Below are 14,860 nucleotides of genomic sequence, written 5' to 3' on the forward strand. Positions count from 1 at the left end.
CCCATATCTTGAATTGTACATCTATTCCATCTGGGAGTTTCTGAGTTATATCCTGTTATAATTGAGGATCTAGTAAGCACAATGTTTCTCTGAGTTTCCGTGAGCCATTCTAGCAAACTCAAGGAAGGGGTCATGGGAACATCCAATCAATTAGCAGGTCAGTCAGAGTATCCTAGACTTGGGATTGGCACCTGAAGGTTGTAGGGCTGGGTCCTATGTGATCTGACACTATCACTAGACAGCGTCGGAACTGAGTTGAATTGTAACACACCCAGCTGGTGTTTAAGAATTGCTTGGATGTGTCTGGGGGAAAAAAAAATCTACACATTAGAATTTGTGATTAGAAACATAGCATCCATTGATGCTAAATCAATTACTATAATTGTTACCAAATAGAAGTATTTTTTATCGCCATTTATTCTTTCTATATTTCTTGTCAATCTACTTGAGCATTTCATTACGTCCTGGTAACAGTCAGATGTCCCAGGTACTAATACTTTTAACCTGTCCTCATTATTTTTAAGAGCTTCCTTATTTTCCCTGGTATTGTAAAAGTCTCTAGGCTTGTCTTGTACATTTCCTGCTCCAACCTTGGAATCATCTATTTCTTTAAGTATCCATGGCTCTTTTTCATGGGAAATAATAGAGACCACAATCTGGAGGCAAGGGATTGCTGTTATTTTATGGGCCTTTTCAATAGTCAGATTTTGGAAGTACTTAAATTGTTTGAAGATAAAATACATTATGAGTTCAGCAAATTTCTTCCAATGCAAATTTAGTACTATAGGGGTTTTACTTATCTCTTCTGTATCTGTATTTCCTCTCTTATCCATAGAAAATCCTGGTCCTCAATGACACCAATATAAATGTTCATTTGTTTTATTCTTCAATATATATACAATACTTTTAGAATAATAATACCCAAACTACTTGTATTATTTCTCTTTGCTAAATTACCACCAGCTTGGTGGCTTACAACAATACACATTTATTACCCCATATCTTCTATGGACCAGGAGTCCATGCACAGCGTAACTGGGTCCTCTGCTAAGGAAGTCACAAAGCTGCAAAGTTGGCCAGAGCAGCTGTGTCATCTGTGGCTTAACAGGGAACTGACCTGCTTTTGGCAACAGAATTCAGTTGCTTGTGGTTATAGGACAACACAGTTTCAGATTCTTGCTGTCAGCTGGAGGTATCCTTCAGCTTCTTACCAGTTGGGCCTCTTAGCATAGGAAGCCCATAATATGGTATCTTGCTTCTTTAAAGCCAGATACTGTATGATCTTATGTACCTTAATCATATAATCACATACATGTATATCCCATCACCTTTGCAATGTTCTACTGGTTAGAAGCAAGACACAGGTCATGCCCACATCCAAGGGGAGGGAACTATTCAGGGATATAAACAACAGGAGGCAGGGATCATAAGGGACACTTTGGATTCTGTGTACCTCACTACCACAGTATGATTGCTAAAAATGGCTTAAGATTTTTTGGGTCATTCTTTTTTTCTTAAGATCTATATATATAACATGTTACCTAAGGGAACTATAGGAATGTTTCCAGACTTGTTTTTATAATCTGCTTTTTCTCATTTAGTAATTTTGAGTGTTCATCTGTGTCCACAAATTTTTTTTCATATACCTTTTGGAGGATGTATCATATTTTACTTAACCAATCTGTCTCAATTGGCTATTATTTTTCTCTATTATAAATAGCATCATAATGAATATTCTTGCAGCAAAACATTTCCATGCACCTTTAATTACATTGTAGGATGAATGGTACTAATTTATTCCCAGAAAGCTTCTCTGCTTGGACCAGATTTAAGGAACTATTTCCCTGAAGAAAATAAGGAAGCTTCACTAAAGGAAGATATTAATCAGAGTGCTTCAGAGAAACTGAACCAATACTCTCTCTGTGTGTGTATGTGTTTTTAGATAGATGGATTAATTATAAGGAATTGGCTGACGTGATTATGGAGGCAGGCAAGTCCGAAGATCTGCTTGGTAATCAGCAAGCTAGAGACCTAAGGAGCTAATAACCATTTAGTTCCAGTCTGAGTCCAAAGCTTCTCCAAGGAGAACCAGGAAAGCTGATGATAGAGTTCCTGTCCAAAGGCTGATTCAAGACCAAAGAAGAGCTGATGGTTCTGTTTGAGCCCAAAGGCAGGAAGAAAGCTGATGTCCCAGTTCAAAGGCAGCCAGGTGGGAAGAATTCTCTTATTTAGAGAGAGCCCACCTTTTTGTTCTACTCAGACTTATCTTTATTAGGAAGGACAATCTGCATTAGTTAGTCTACCAATTTAAATGTTCATCTCATCTAAAAATACCTTCACGGAAACATCCAGAATAACACTTGACCAAATATTTGGACATCCCATGGCCCAGCCAAGTTGACACAGAAAAATCCATGACAGGAAGCCTTTTTAGTTTGAGATATGTGATAGAGGGCTTAGAGTTTTAGTGGAGGAAAATACGATAAAGATATTCTTTTTGGCTTTACAACTCTTTTCGATTCTACTACAAATAAAAAAAATAAAAATCATCTTTCTAAATGTCTTAAGTTTTTCTCTTCTCAATACCTCCTAACACTGCCAAATGACATTTGCCATTGAATTAATACAGATCTTCTTTGACCTATGATGGGGTTACATCCTAACAAATCCATTGTAAATCGAAAATACTCTAAATTAAAAATGCATTTAATACACTTAACCTACCAAACATCATGGCTTAGTCTAACCTACTTTAAGTGCACAAAACACTTGCATTAGCCTAAAATTGGGCAAAATCATCTCACACAAAGCCCATTTTATAATAAAGTATTGAATATCTCATGTAATGAATATTGTACCAAAGGTGAAAAACAGAAGAGTTGTATGGGTACAAAATGATTGTAAGTGTATTGGTTGTTTACCTTTGTGTTTGCATAGCTGATTGGGAGCTGTGGCTCACTGCTACTGTCTAGGATCAAGAAAGTGTCATAGCCAGGGAAAAGATCAAAATTCAAAATTTGAAGTACAATTTCACTGAATACGTATCACTTTACAACCATTGTAAAATCAGAAATCAAACCATTGTAAGTTAGGGGACTTGCTATACTCTCTCTACAGTTTTCATTCTCCTTTATGACTGCTCATTCCCCTAAACTTCTTAAAAAAAAAAAAAAAAAGATTTACTTATTCATGAGAGACACAGAGAGAGAGGCAGAAACACAGCCAGAGGGAGAAGCAGGCTCCATGCAGGAAGCCCGATGTGGGACTCGATCCCGGGAATCTGGGATCACACCCTGAGCCAAAGGCAGATGCTCAACCCCTGAGCCACCCAGGTGTCCCATAGACTTCTGTTCTTATAGTCTATATTTACCTTCTTGAGGGAAGAATCTTCATCCCTGCATCCACCTTGTCCCCAGAGCAAATTATCTCAAGGCAGACTTCAGTTAGAATAAAAGAGATGTCTTTTGCTTAAATAAGATGGGTGTGTGGATTACTAATTTAATTTCTGAATAAGATAGTAGGACTGACTATATCTAAGAATGAACCCCCCCCCACACACACACACACACCAGTTTATCCAAAACAGATTTTAAAAAGTACTTACTTGAGACTGAAATTTTATCTGGGGTAGAGGGGAAACTACTTTAATTAAATACCTTTGTTTTTTTTCCCTCCATTTTTATATTTGACTAATAATACTTTTTTTGTGCATGGAGAAAAATATCTATGCGGTATTATTATTTTTTTAACTTTATTTTTGATGTACAGTTGACACACAATGTTACATTAGTTTCAGGTGTGCAACATAGTGGTTCAACAAATCTACATCATGCTATGCTCACCCCAAGTGTAGCTACTGTCACCGTACCACACTATTACAATACTACTGATTATATTCCCTATATTGTGCATCTTGTCCCCATAGATTTTTTTCTTTTTTAAAAAATATTTTATTTCTTTGCTTACTTAGTGAGTAGGGGGAAGGGGGGAGGCAGAGGGAGAGAGATAATCTCAAGCAGACTCCACACTGAGCATGGAGCCTGATGTGGGGCTTGATCTCATTCCCCTGAGATCATGACCTGAGCCAAGATCAAGAATTAGATGCTTCGCCGACTGAGCCACCCAGACACCCCTCCCCATAACTTTTTCTGCAACTGTGAGCCTATATCTGCCACTCCTTTTCACTTCTTTTAGCCATCCCCCCCACCTCTTCCTCTCTGGCAGCAATCAGTATGTTCTCTATATTTATAGGTCTGTTTGTGCTTTTTTGTTGGTTTACTTATTTTGTTGTTTAAAATTCTACATATAAGTGAAATCATATGGTATTTGTCTCTGTTTGATTTAATTTCACTTGACGCAATACCCTCCATGTTGTCACCAATGGCAAGATCTCATCCTTTTTTAAGGCTGAGTAATATTCCATGTATATATAATGCATTTTTAATTTTTAAGTATAGATAATGCATTTTAAAATGCAAACTCATTCCTGTGTGTGTGTGTGTGTGTGTACACACACATCTTCTTTATCCATTCCTCAATCAGTGGATACTGTATCTTGGTTATTGTAAATAATGCAGCAATAAACATAGGGGTGCATATATCTTTTCAAATTAGTGTTTTTGTATTCTTTGAGTAAATCCTCAGTAGTGGAATTACTAGATCATATGCTAATTCTATTTTTAACTTTTTGTGGAAACTTCATACTGTTTTCCAGAATGGCTGCACAGTTAGCATTCCCACCAACATGAGGAACATGAAGATTCCTTTTTCCTTTTTCTCCACATCCTTGTCAACACTTGTTTCTTGCGTTTTTTATTTTAGCTATTCTTTCAAGTGTCAGGTGATATCTCATTGTAGTTTTGATTTACATTTCCCTGAAAATGTGTGATGTTGAACATCTTTTCGTATGTCTGTTGGCCATTCTTGGATGTCTTCTCTGAAGAAATATCTGTGTATGTCTTCTGCCTCTTTTTTAATTGATTATTTGTATTGTGTGTGTGTTTAATTGTATAAATTTTTTATGTAATTTGGACATGAACCCTTTATCAGATATGTTACTTGCAAATGTCTTCTCCCATTTTGAAGTTTGCCTTTAAGTTTTGTTTATTTTTTTCCTTCATTGTGCAGGTACTGTTTATTTCGATGTAATCCCAATAATTTATCTTAGCTTTTGTTTCCTTTGCCTCAGGAATCATACCTAGAAAAATGTCGCTACAGTTTGTGTCAGAGAAATTACTGCCTGTGCTCTCTTCTAGAATTTTTATGGTTTCAGGTCTCATATTTAGGTCTTTTTTTTTAAATGCAAATTCATTCCTATGTTTATTTTCATTTTCTGTTGTAATTTACAGTATCTGCTGTTGATTCTTTAGTTTTCACATTCATGTGAACTCTCTTAATATTGACTGCTGTACAAAGAAATTATACTTGTCAGTATTTGTAGGATCCTACAATAATGCAGCTTTTTATACAATAGAAGCCTAAATTATATTTTTGAATCATAAACACATGGCAAATCAAGCATATTTTATGAAATATAATGATGCAAGCAAATAATGTAGATCAACATAATTCTTTTTTCCCTGTCTTTTCTACAAATGTCAGGCAAGGGGCATGACTTAAAATATTCTTATGATCTACGATTCCCATAGTAAAAGAACATTTTCTTTTCAGAAAAGGTCCTGTCTTCTCTCCCTTGTACCCTAAATTCCATTATACAGATCTTTTTTTCTTTCTTTTCCCATTTTGTCTTTAATTTCTAGTTTCTTTCAAAATACATTTCATCTGTACTGCTTCCTTTTGGAGATTTATTGAGGATTTCTCTGTGGTCAGTTTTTTGTTTCCTTTCAGGTGGAGAATGTATTGATTCATCACTTATATACGATATCCAGTGCTCATCACAACAAGTGCCCTCCTTAATACCCATCACCCATTTAACCCATCTCCCCGCCACCTCCCCTCCAGAAACCCTTAGTTTGTTCTCTATAGTAAGAGTGTATTTATGGTTTGCTTTTCTCTTTATATCACTCCTGCAATGTTCATCTGTTTTGTTTCTTAAATTACACATATGAGTGAAATCCTATGGTATTTGTCTTTCTGACTGGCTTATTCCACTTAGTGTAATAGTCTAGCTTTACCCATGTCTTGCAAATGGCAAGATTTCATTCTTTTTGATGGCTGTGTAGTAGTCCACTCATCACCTGATGGACATTTGGGTTCTTTCTATATTTTGGCTTTTGATGGTAATGCTGCTATAGAAACATTAGGGTGATGTGTATCCCTTTGAATCCGTATTTTTGTGACCTTTGGGTAAGCTGGGTTGTAGAGTAGTTTTATTTTTAATTTTTTGAGGAACATCCATATTGTTTTCTAGAGTGGCTGTACCAGTCTGCATTTCCACCAACACTGTTAAAGGGTTCCTTTTCTTCACATCCTTACCAACATTTCTTGTTTCCTCTGTCATTAATTTTAGCCATTCTGAAAAATGTGAGATGATATCTCATTGTAGTTTTGATTTGTATTTCCCTGATGATGAGTGATGTTGAGCATCTTTTCATGTATCTGTTAGCCATCTGGATGTCTCCTTTATAAAAATGTCTTTTCATGTCTTCTACCCATTTTTTAACAGAATTATTTTTTTTGAGGTGTTGAGTTTGATAAGCTCTTTATAGATTTTGGATACTAACCCTTTATCAGATATGTCATTTTTACATATCTTCTTTTATTACTAAGGTTGCCTTTCGTTTTGTTGTTTCCTTCACTATACAAAATCTTTTCATCTTGATATAGTCCCAATAGTTTATTTTTGCTTTTGTTTCCCTTGCCTCAGAAGACATGTCTAGTAAGAAGTTGCTATGGCCAATGTCAAAGAGGTTACTGCCTAGTATTTTAATGGTTTTCTGTCTCACAGGTAGGTCTTTTATCCATTCTGAATTTATTTTTGTGTATGGTATAAGCAAGTGGTCCAGTTTCATTCTTTTGCATGTTTCTGTCCAGTTTTTCCAACACCATTTGTTGAATAGATTGTCTTTTTCCCATTGGATATTCTTTCCTGCTTTGTCAAAGATTAGTTGACCATACATAGTTGTGGATCCATTTCTGGGTTTTCTATTCCATTGACCTATGTGTCTGGTTTTGTGCCAGTATCATACTATCTTGATCATTACAGCTTTATAATATAATTTGAAGTCTGGAATTGTGATACCTCCAGCTTTGCTTTTCTTTTTCAAGATTGCTTTGGCTATTCAGGGTCTTTTGCAGTTCCATATAAATTTTAGGATTATTTGTTCTAGCTCTATGAAAAATGTTAATGGTATTTTGATAGAGATTCCATTAAATATGTGGATTACTTTGGGTAGTATAGACATTTTAACAATGTTTGTTCTTCCAATCCATGAGCATGGTATATTTTTTATTTCTTTGTGTCATCTTCTATTTCTTTCATAAGTGTTTTATAGTTTTCAGTGTATAGATCTTTTACCTCTTCGATTAAGTTTATTCTTAGTTTCTTATGATTTTTGGTGCAATTGTAAATGGGATCGATTCCTTGTTTTTCTGCTGCTTCATTATTGGTGTATAGAAATGCAACAGGTATCTGTAGGTTGGTTTTGTGTCCTGTGACTACTGAATTCGTGTATCAGTTCTACCAATTTTTTGGTAGAGTCTTTTCTACATAGAGTATCATGTTGTCTGCAAATAATGAAAGTTTGGCTTTTTCCTTGCTGATTTGGATACCTCTTATTTCTTTTTGTTGTCTGGTTGCTGAGTCTAGGACTTCCAGTACTATGTGAAGTAATAGTTGTGAGAGTAGGCATCCCTGTAATTTTCCTGACCATAAGGAAAAGCTCTCAATTTTATCCTAAGGATGGATGTTAGCTGTGGGTTTTTTGTATATGGCCTTTATGATGGTGAGGTATGTTCCCTTTATCCCTACTTTGTAGAGACTTTTTCTCAAGACCGGATGCTGTACTTTTGTCAAATGCTTTTCTGTATCTATTGAGAGGATCATATGGTTCTTATCCTTTCTTTTATAAATGGAGTGTATCACATTGCTTGATTTGCAAATATTGAGCCACCCTTCCAACCCAGGAATAAATCCCACTTGATTGTGGCGAGTGATTCTTTTAATGTACTATTAGATTCAATTTGCTAGTATTGTGTTATCAGGGATATTGACCTGTATTCCTTTTTTTTTTTTTTTTTTTTTTTTAGTGGAGTCTTTGCTTTTGGAATCAGGATAATGCTGACCTTGTAGAATGAGTTTGGATGTTTTCCTTCCATTTCTATTATTTTTGTAATAGTTTGAGAAGTCATATTTAGGTCTTTAATCTATTTTTGTATATGGTATAAAGAAGTGGTCCAGTTTCATTCATCAGACTTTCCTAATACCATTTGTAGAAGACTTTTTTTTTCAATTGCACATTCTTGCCTCCTTTGTCGAGGATAAATTGGCATTTAAGTGTGGGTTTATTTTGGAGCTCTCTTTTCTTCTTTCTTCTTCTTCTTCTTCTTCTTTTTTTTTTTTTTTAAAGATTTTGTTTATTTGAGGGGATCCCTGGGTGGCTCAGCAGTTTAGCGCCAGCCTTCACCCCAGGACATTATCCTGGAGTCCCAGGATCGAGTCCCACATCAGGCTCCCTGCATGGAGCCTGCTTCTCCCTCTGCCTGTGTCTCTGCCTCTCTCTCTCTGTCTCTCATGAATAAATAAATAAAATCTTTTAAAAAAGAGAAAGAGAATTAGTGAGGAGAGAGGAAGAAGGTGAGGAAGAAACAGACTCCCCACTGAGCAAGGAGCCTGATGAAGGGCTCAATCCCAGCACCCCAGAATCACAATATGAACCAAAGGCAGACTTTTAATCAGCTGAGCCACCCAGGAGCCCTGGGCTTTCTCTTCTGTTCTATTGATCTATTTGTCTGTTTTTGTGCCAGTGTCATACTGTTCTGATTACTACAGTTTTGTAGTAGTTTTTGAAATCTGGGATTGTGATCCTTCTGGTTTTCTTCTTCTTTTTCAAGATAGCTTTGGCAATTTGAAGTCTTTTGTGGTTCCATATAAATTTTCAGATTATTTATTCTAATTCTGTAAAAAAAAATGCTGTTGGCATTTTGGTAAGGATTGCATTAAATCTATCAATTGCTTTGGGTAATACGGACACTTTAACAATATTTGTTCTCCCAATCTATGAGCATGGAATATCTTTCCATTCATTTGTATCATCTTAAATTTCTTTCATCAGTGTTTTATAGTTTTTAGAGTAGAGGTCTTTCATGTACTTGGTCGCATTTATTCCTAGGTTTTGGTGCAATTGTAAATGGGATTGTTTTCTTTTTTTTTTTTTATTAAATATTTATTTATTTATGATAGTCACAGAGAGAGAAAGAGAGAGAGGCAGAGACACAGGCAGAGGGAGAAGCAGGCTCCATGCACTGGGAGCCCGACGTGGGATTCGATCCCGGGTCTCCAGGATCGCGCCCTGGGCCAAAGGCAGGCGCCAAACCCCTGCGCCACCCAGGGATCCCATGGGATTGTTTTCTTAATTTCTCTTTGTTACTTCATTACTAGTGTATAGAAATGCGATGGATTTCTATATATTGATTTTGTATCCTGTGGCTTTATTGAATTTTTCAGTTCTAGTAGTTTTTTGGTGGAGTCTTTGGGTTTTCTATCTATAGTCTCATGTCATCAGCAAATAGTGAAAGTTTTACTTCCTTACTAATTTGGGTGCTCTTTCTTTCTGTCTGTCTTTCTAATTGCTGTAGCTAGGGCTTTTAATACTATGTGGAATAAAAGTGGTGAGAGTGGACATTCTTGCCTTGTTCCTGCTCTTAGGGGAAAAGCTGTTTTTCCCCATTAAGTAAGATGTTGTGGGTTTTTCATATATGACCTTTATTATGTTGAGGTATGCTGTCTCTAAAGCAGCTTTGCTAAAGGTTTTATTTTTCTTATCATAAATGATGTACTTTGTCAGATGCTTTTTCCAAATATACTGAAATAATCATGTGGTTTTTATACTTTCTCATGTTGGTGTGATGTATCACATTGGTTGATTTGCAAATATTGAACCACTCTTGCATCCTAAGAGTAAATCCCAGTTAATTATGAAGAAGAATTTTTTAAGTGTATTGTTGGATTTAGTTTGATTGTATTTTGTTGAGGATTTTTACATCTGTGGTCCTCAGAGATATTGGCCTGTAGTTCTCTTTTTTCATAGTATCTTTATCCGTTTTTGGTATCAGGGTAATCCTGGCCACATAGAATGAATTTGGGAGCTTTCTTTTCTCTCCTACTTTTTTTTTGGGGGGGGGGGATAGTTTGAGAAGAATAGATATTAACTCTTCTTTAAATGTTTGGTAGCATTCACCTGTGAAGTGATCTGATTCTGAACTTTTGTTTGTTGGGAATTTTGTTTTTTTTTTTAATTACAGATGAAATTGCATTGCTGGTAACCGATATGTTCAAATGGTCTTTCTGAGTCAGCTTTGGGAAGTATTATGTTTCTAGGAATTTATTCATTTCTTTTAATTTGTCCAATTTGTTGGTATATAAGTTTTCACAATATTTTTTTATAATCCTTACCCTTTGTATTTTTGTTGTGTTCTTTTCTCTTTTCTTCCCTCCCCTCTTTCTTTCTTCCTTCCTTCTCTCCCTCCCTCACTCCCTCCCTTCTCTCCCCCCACCACTCTCTTTCATGAGCCGGGCTAAAGATTTATCAATTTTGTTGATCTTTTTAAAGAACCAGGTCCTGGTTTCATTGATCTGTTCTATTGTTATTTTGGTTTCTATTTTGTTTATTTCTACTTTAATCTATATTATTTCCTTCTTCTATTGGTTTGGGGGTTTTGTTTGTTCTTTTTTTTTTTTTTTTTTTCTAAGTCTTTTAGGTGTATGGCTAAGTTTTTATTTGAGATTTTTCTTGCTGCTTGAATTAGGCCCGTACTGCTATAATCTTCCCTATTAGAAAGCTTTTGCTACATTCCAAAGATTTGGGGTCATTGTGGTTCTATTTTAATTTGTCTCCATGTATTTTTAAATTTTATCTTTGATTTCTTGGTTGACCCACTCATCTTTTAGTAGCATGTTCTTTAGCTTCCTTAATTTGTGTCCTTTTCAGATTTTTGTTTCTTGTGCTTGATTTCTAGTTCCATAGTGCTGTGGTCTGGAAAGATGCATGGTATGACTTCAGTCCTTTTGAATTTGTTGAGACTTATTTTGTGGTTTAATATGTGATCTATTCTGGAAGATGCTTCCTGTGCACTTGAGAAAAATATGACTTCTGTCTTAGGATGGAATGCTCTGAATATATCTGTTAGATCTGTCTGGTCCAAGGTGTCATTCAAAGCCACTGTTTCATTGTTGATGTTCTGTCTAGATGATCTATCCATTGATGTAAGTGGGGTATATATTTTTGTATTGCTCCCTTTATCATTAGTAGTATCCTTCTTTGTCTCTTGTTACAGTCTTTGGTTTAACACCTATTTTGTTTGATATAAATATTGCTACCCTAGCTTTTTTTTTTCACTTCCATATGCATGATGAGTGTTTTTCCATCCCTTCACTTTCAATCTGCATGTGTCTATAAGTTTGCAATGAGTCTTTTGCAGGCAGCATATCAATGGTTCTTGCTTGTTTATCCATTCTGTCACCCTAGTTTTTTTTATTAGAGCATTTAGTCCATTTACATTCAGAGTAATTTTTAAGTATGTACTTAATGTCCTTTTGTTACTTGTTTTATGGTTGTTTTTGTAGTTCTTTTCTGGTCCTTTCTTCTCTTGCTATTTTCTTTCATGGTTTGCTGATTTTCTTTTTTCCCCATATATACAATCTTTTATTTTCCCATAAGGATGTGGATTATGATTTCCAGCAAAAAAAAAAAATCTTAGGAATCAAAATTTGTGCTTCAAATAAATGTTACATTGGGACAGAAATGACAAAACTTCATCCAAGTAAGCTTAGAATATGCGTTCTATATTTGGTTATAGTGACATCCCAGAAGTATTTGCCCATTATCTTAATCTATAGAAATCTATACCCTTCTGATAAGAAGTACTTGGTCATCTTTTTAAGGTCACTCTCATAGCTTACCTACTACATGTGCTTAAGAATTCTAAGAAGGGGCATTTCTTCTCAGATATAGAAAGCACATGACTCTCCCAAATATTGGCTACTTTCAATGTTTTCTTAATGATACAACAGAGTGTTCTGGTTAATTTTATGTGTCAACTTGATTGGACTAAGGGATGCCCAGATAGTGGTCAAACTTTATTTATGGATGTGTCTATAAGGGTGTCTCTGGAAAAAATTAACATTTTTATTTGTTTGTTCATTTTATTTTTGGCTTTGTTTTGTTTTTAATCTTTTTGTGTGTGATATTTTTTTCAAAATTTTATTTAAATTCTAGTTAGTTGATATATAGTGTAATGTTAATTTCAGGAGTACAATTTAGTGATTCATCACTTATATACAACACTCAGTGCTCAACACAAGTGCCTTCCTTAATACCTATCACCCATTTGCTCACCTCCCTTCCATCAACCCTCAGTTCTCTATATTTAGTAGTCTCTTATGGTTTACTTCCTTCTCTTATTTTTTCCCTTCCCCTCTGTTAATCTTTTCGTTTCTTACATTCTACATACAAATGTAATCATATGGTATTTGTCTTTCTATGACAGCTCCATCCATGTCATTACAAATAGCAAGATTACATTCTTTTTGATGACTAATATTCTATTATATATATTATATACATATATATATATAATACACACACACACACAGTATCTTCTTTATCCATTTATCAGTCAATGGATGTTTGGGCTCTTTCCATTCTGGTTTTCATTAGTTATATACTTGGATTCCTTTCTCTTTATTTTTTGATTTGTGATTACCATTAAGTTTATATGTAACATCTTATGCATATAGCACTCTATATTAAGTTGATGGTCGTTTAAGTTTGAACCCAGTCTTAAAGCAACGCATTTTTACTCCTCTGTCACCCACATTTTTGCTATATAGTTTCATACTTTTATTGACTGATTTTTGTAGATATACTTAATTTCAGTGCTTTTGTTCATTCCACTTTTCTTACTCCTGCTTTTCTTTCCAATCATAGAATTCCCTTTATCATTTCTTACAAGGCTGGTTATTGGTCATGAATTCTTTTAACGTTTGTTTGGGAAACTCATTATCTCTCCTATTCTGAATTGTTGGATAGAGTATTCTTGGCTGGAATTTTTTCCTAGTGCTTGGAAATATATCATGCCATTCCCTCTGGCCTGCATGGTTTCTGCTCAAATGTTGGCTGAGAGCCTTATGGGGTTTCCTTGTATGTGACTGTTTTCTTTCTCTTGCTGCCCTTTAAAAAAATATTGATGGATCTATCTATCTATCTATCTATCTATCTATCTATCATCTATCTATATCTATCTATCTATATCTATCTATCTATCTATCATCTATCTATATCTATCTATCTATATCTATCTATCTATCTATCTATCTATCTATCTATTTATTTATTTGAAAGAGAGAAAGCATGCACAGGGGGAGGGGGCAAAGGTAGAGAGAATCCTCAAGCAGACTCCTAGCTGAGCATGGAGGCCAACACAGGACTCAATTGCAGAACATGTCATTATCCAACCTTCCCCACCTCACCCCACCCCACTCCTGGCCCTAAGATCATGATCTGAGCTGAAATCAAGAGTCAGGTGCTTAACTGACTGAGGCACTAAGGTGCCCATCTATTGCTGCTTTTAAAATTCTTCTTTATCACTACTTTTTGCCATTTTAATTACTATGTGTCTTGATGTGGACCTGCTTGGTTTGGTTGTGTTGTGCCCCCTCTGTGCCCCCATGGGTCTGGATTTGTGTTTCCTTCCCCAGAGTTGGAAAGTTTTCAGCTAATATTTCTTCAAATAAATTTTCTTCCCTTTTTTTTTCTCTTCTTCTGGGATCCTTTAATGTCAACGTTATTACATTTGATGGTGTCATTGAATTCCCTTAATCTCTTCTCATTATTATTCTTTTTTCTTTCTCCTGTTCAATTAGATTGCTTTCTACAACTCTGCCCTCCATGTCACTGATCCATTCTTCTTTTTCCTCTAATCTACTGTGCAGGTTCCTGAAGGTGTCCACATATATAGGTTGGGGAGAGGGAAAGGATGGTACTTACCATGCTTGCCTTCTTTGAGGAGTTTCCCAATGGTCCCTGTCCCTTCTGCACATGTTATAAAATTAGTAAGTAAATCCTCCTATATATCCCAGGTGTTTTTCAAATTGTTGCTTCTTGGTTATATCTCAGCAGGGTTGTTTGTTATGCTGTCTTTTAAGAGCAGGACTTCATTTCCTATCACTCTCCTGCTCTTCCAGAGCCATACCTATGGCTTTTTAGGGTTCCAAGTGCTAAGCCCCATTGATTTTTAAGAACTTGAAAAGTTAAGCTCCTCTGGTTTTCAAAACCCAAATGTTATGGGGATTTGTCTTCCCAATGTGAATCCACCATGCCTGGGATACCTGGTGTGGGGTGTGCTCCTTTCTCTTCTCTGTGTCTGTGGTGTCCACCTGTCCCACTGACAGTCTCATGGATCAGTTTGGTTCCCAATCATGTCTCTACCCTTCCTATCTTTTTTGATGTGGCCTCTTTTCTACATTTGGCTGTGGAGATTCTGTTCTGATTCTTTTCTACATTTGGCTGTGGAGATTCTGTATAAATAAACCAGAGAACAACCTGGTTTATTGCTATATAGTTTCATAGTTTCCATATTTCCAAACCATAGTTTCTCTGGTTTATTTATACTATTGTGAGAGTTATCTAGGTGTATCCATGAGATGAAGTGAGTTTAGGATCCTTCTACTCTGCCATCTTCC

The 14,860-nt window shown here is 35.6% G+C and overlaps 1 protein-coding gene across 1 annotated transcript in view; it reads left to right on the forward strand.

Annotated features, from left to right (window-relative positions):
• LOC111092762 (inositol 1,4,5-triphosphate receptor associated 2) overlaps positions 1-14,860 on the forward strand; it is a 67,515-nt gene that overhangs the window by 14,507 nt on the left and 38,148 nt on the right.

This window comes from Canis lupus, chromosome 27 (genome assembly GCF_011100685.1).
Source record: "Canis lupus familiaris isolate Mischka breed German Shepherd chromosome 27, alternate assembly UU_Cfam_GSD_1.0, whole genome shotgun sequence".
NCBI classification, from domain to species: domain Eukaryota; kingdom Metazoa; phylum Chordata; class Mammalia; order Carnivora; family Canidae; genus Canis; species Canis lupus.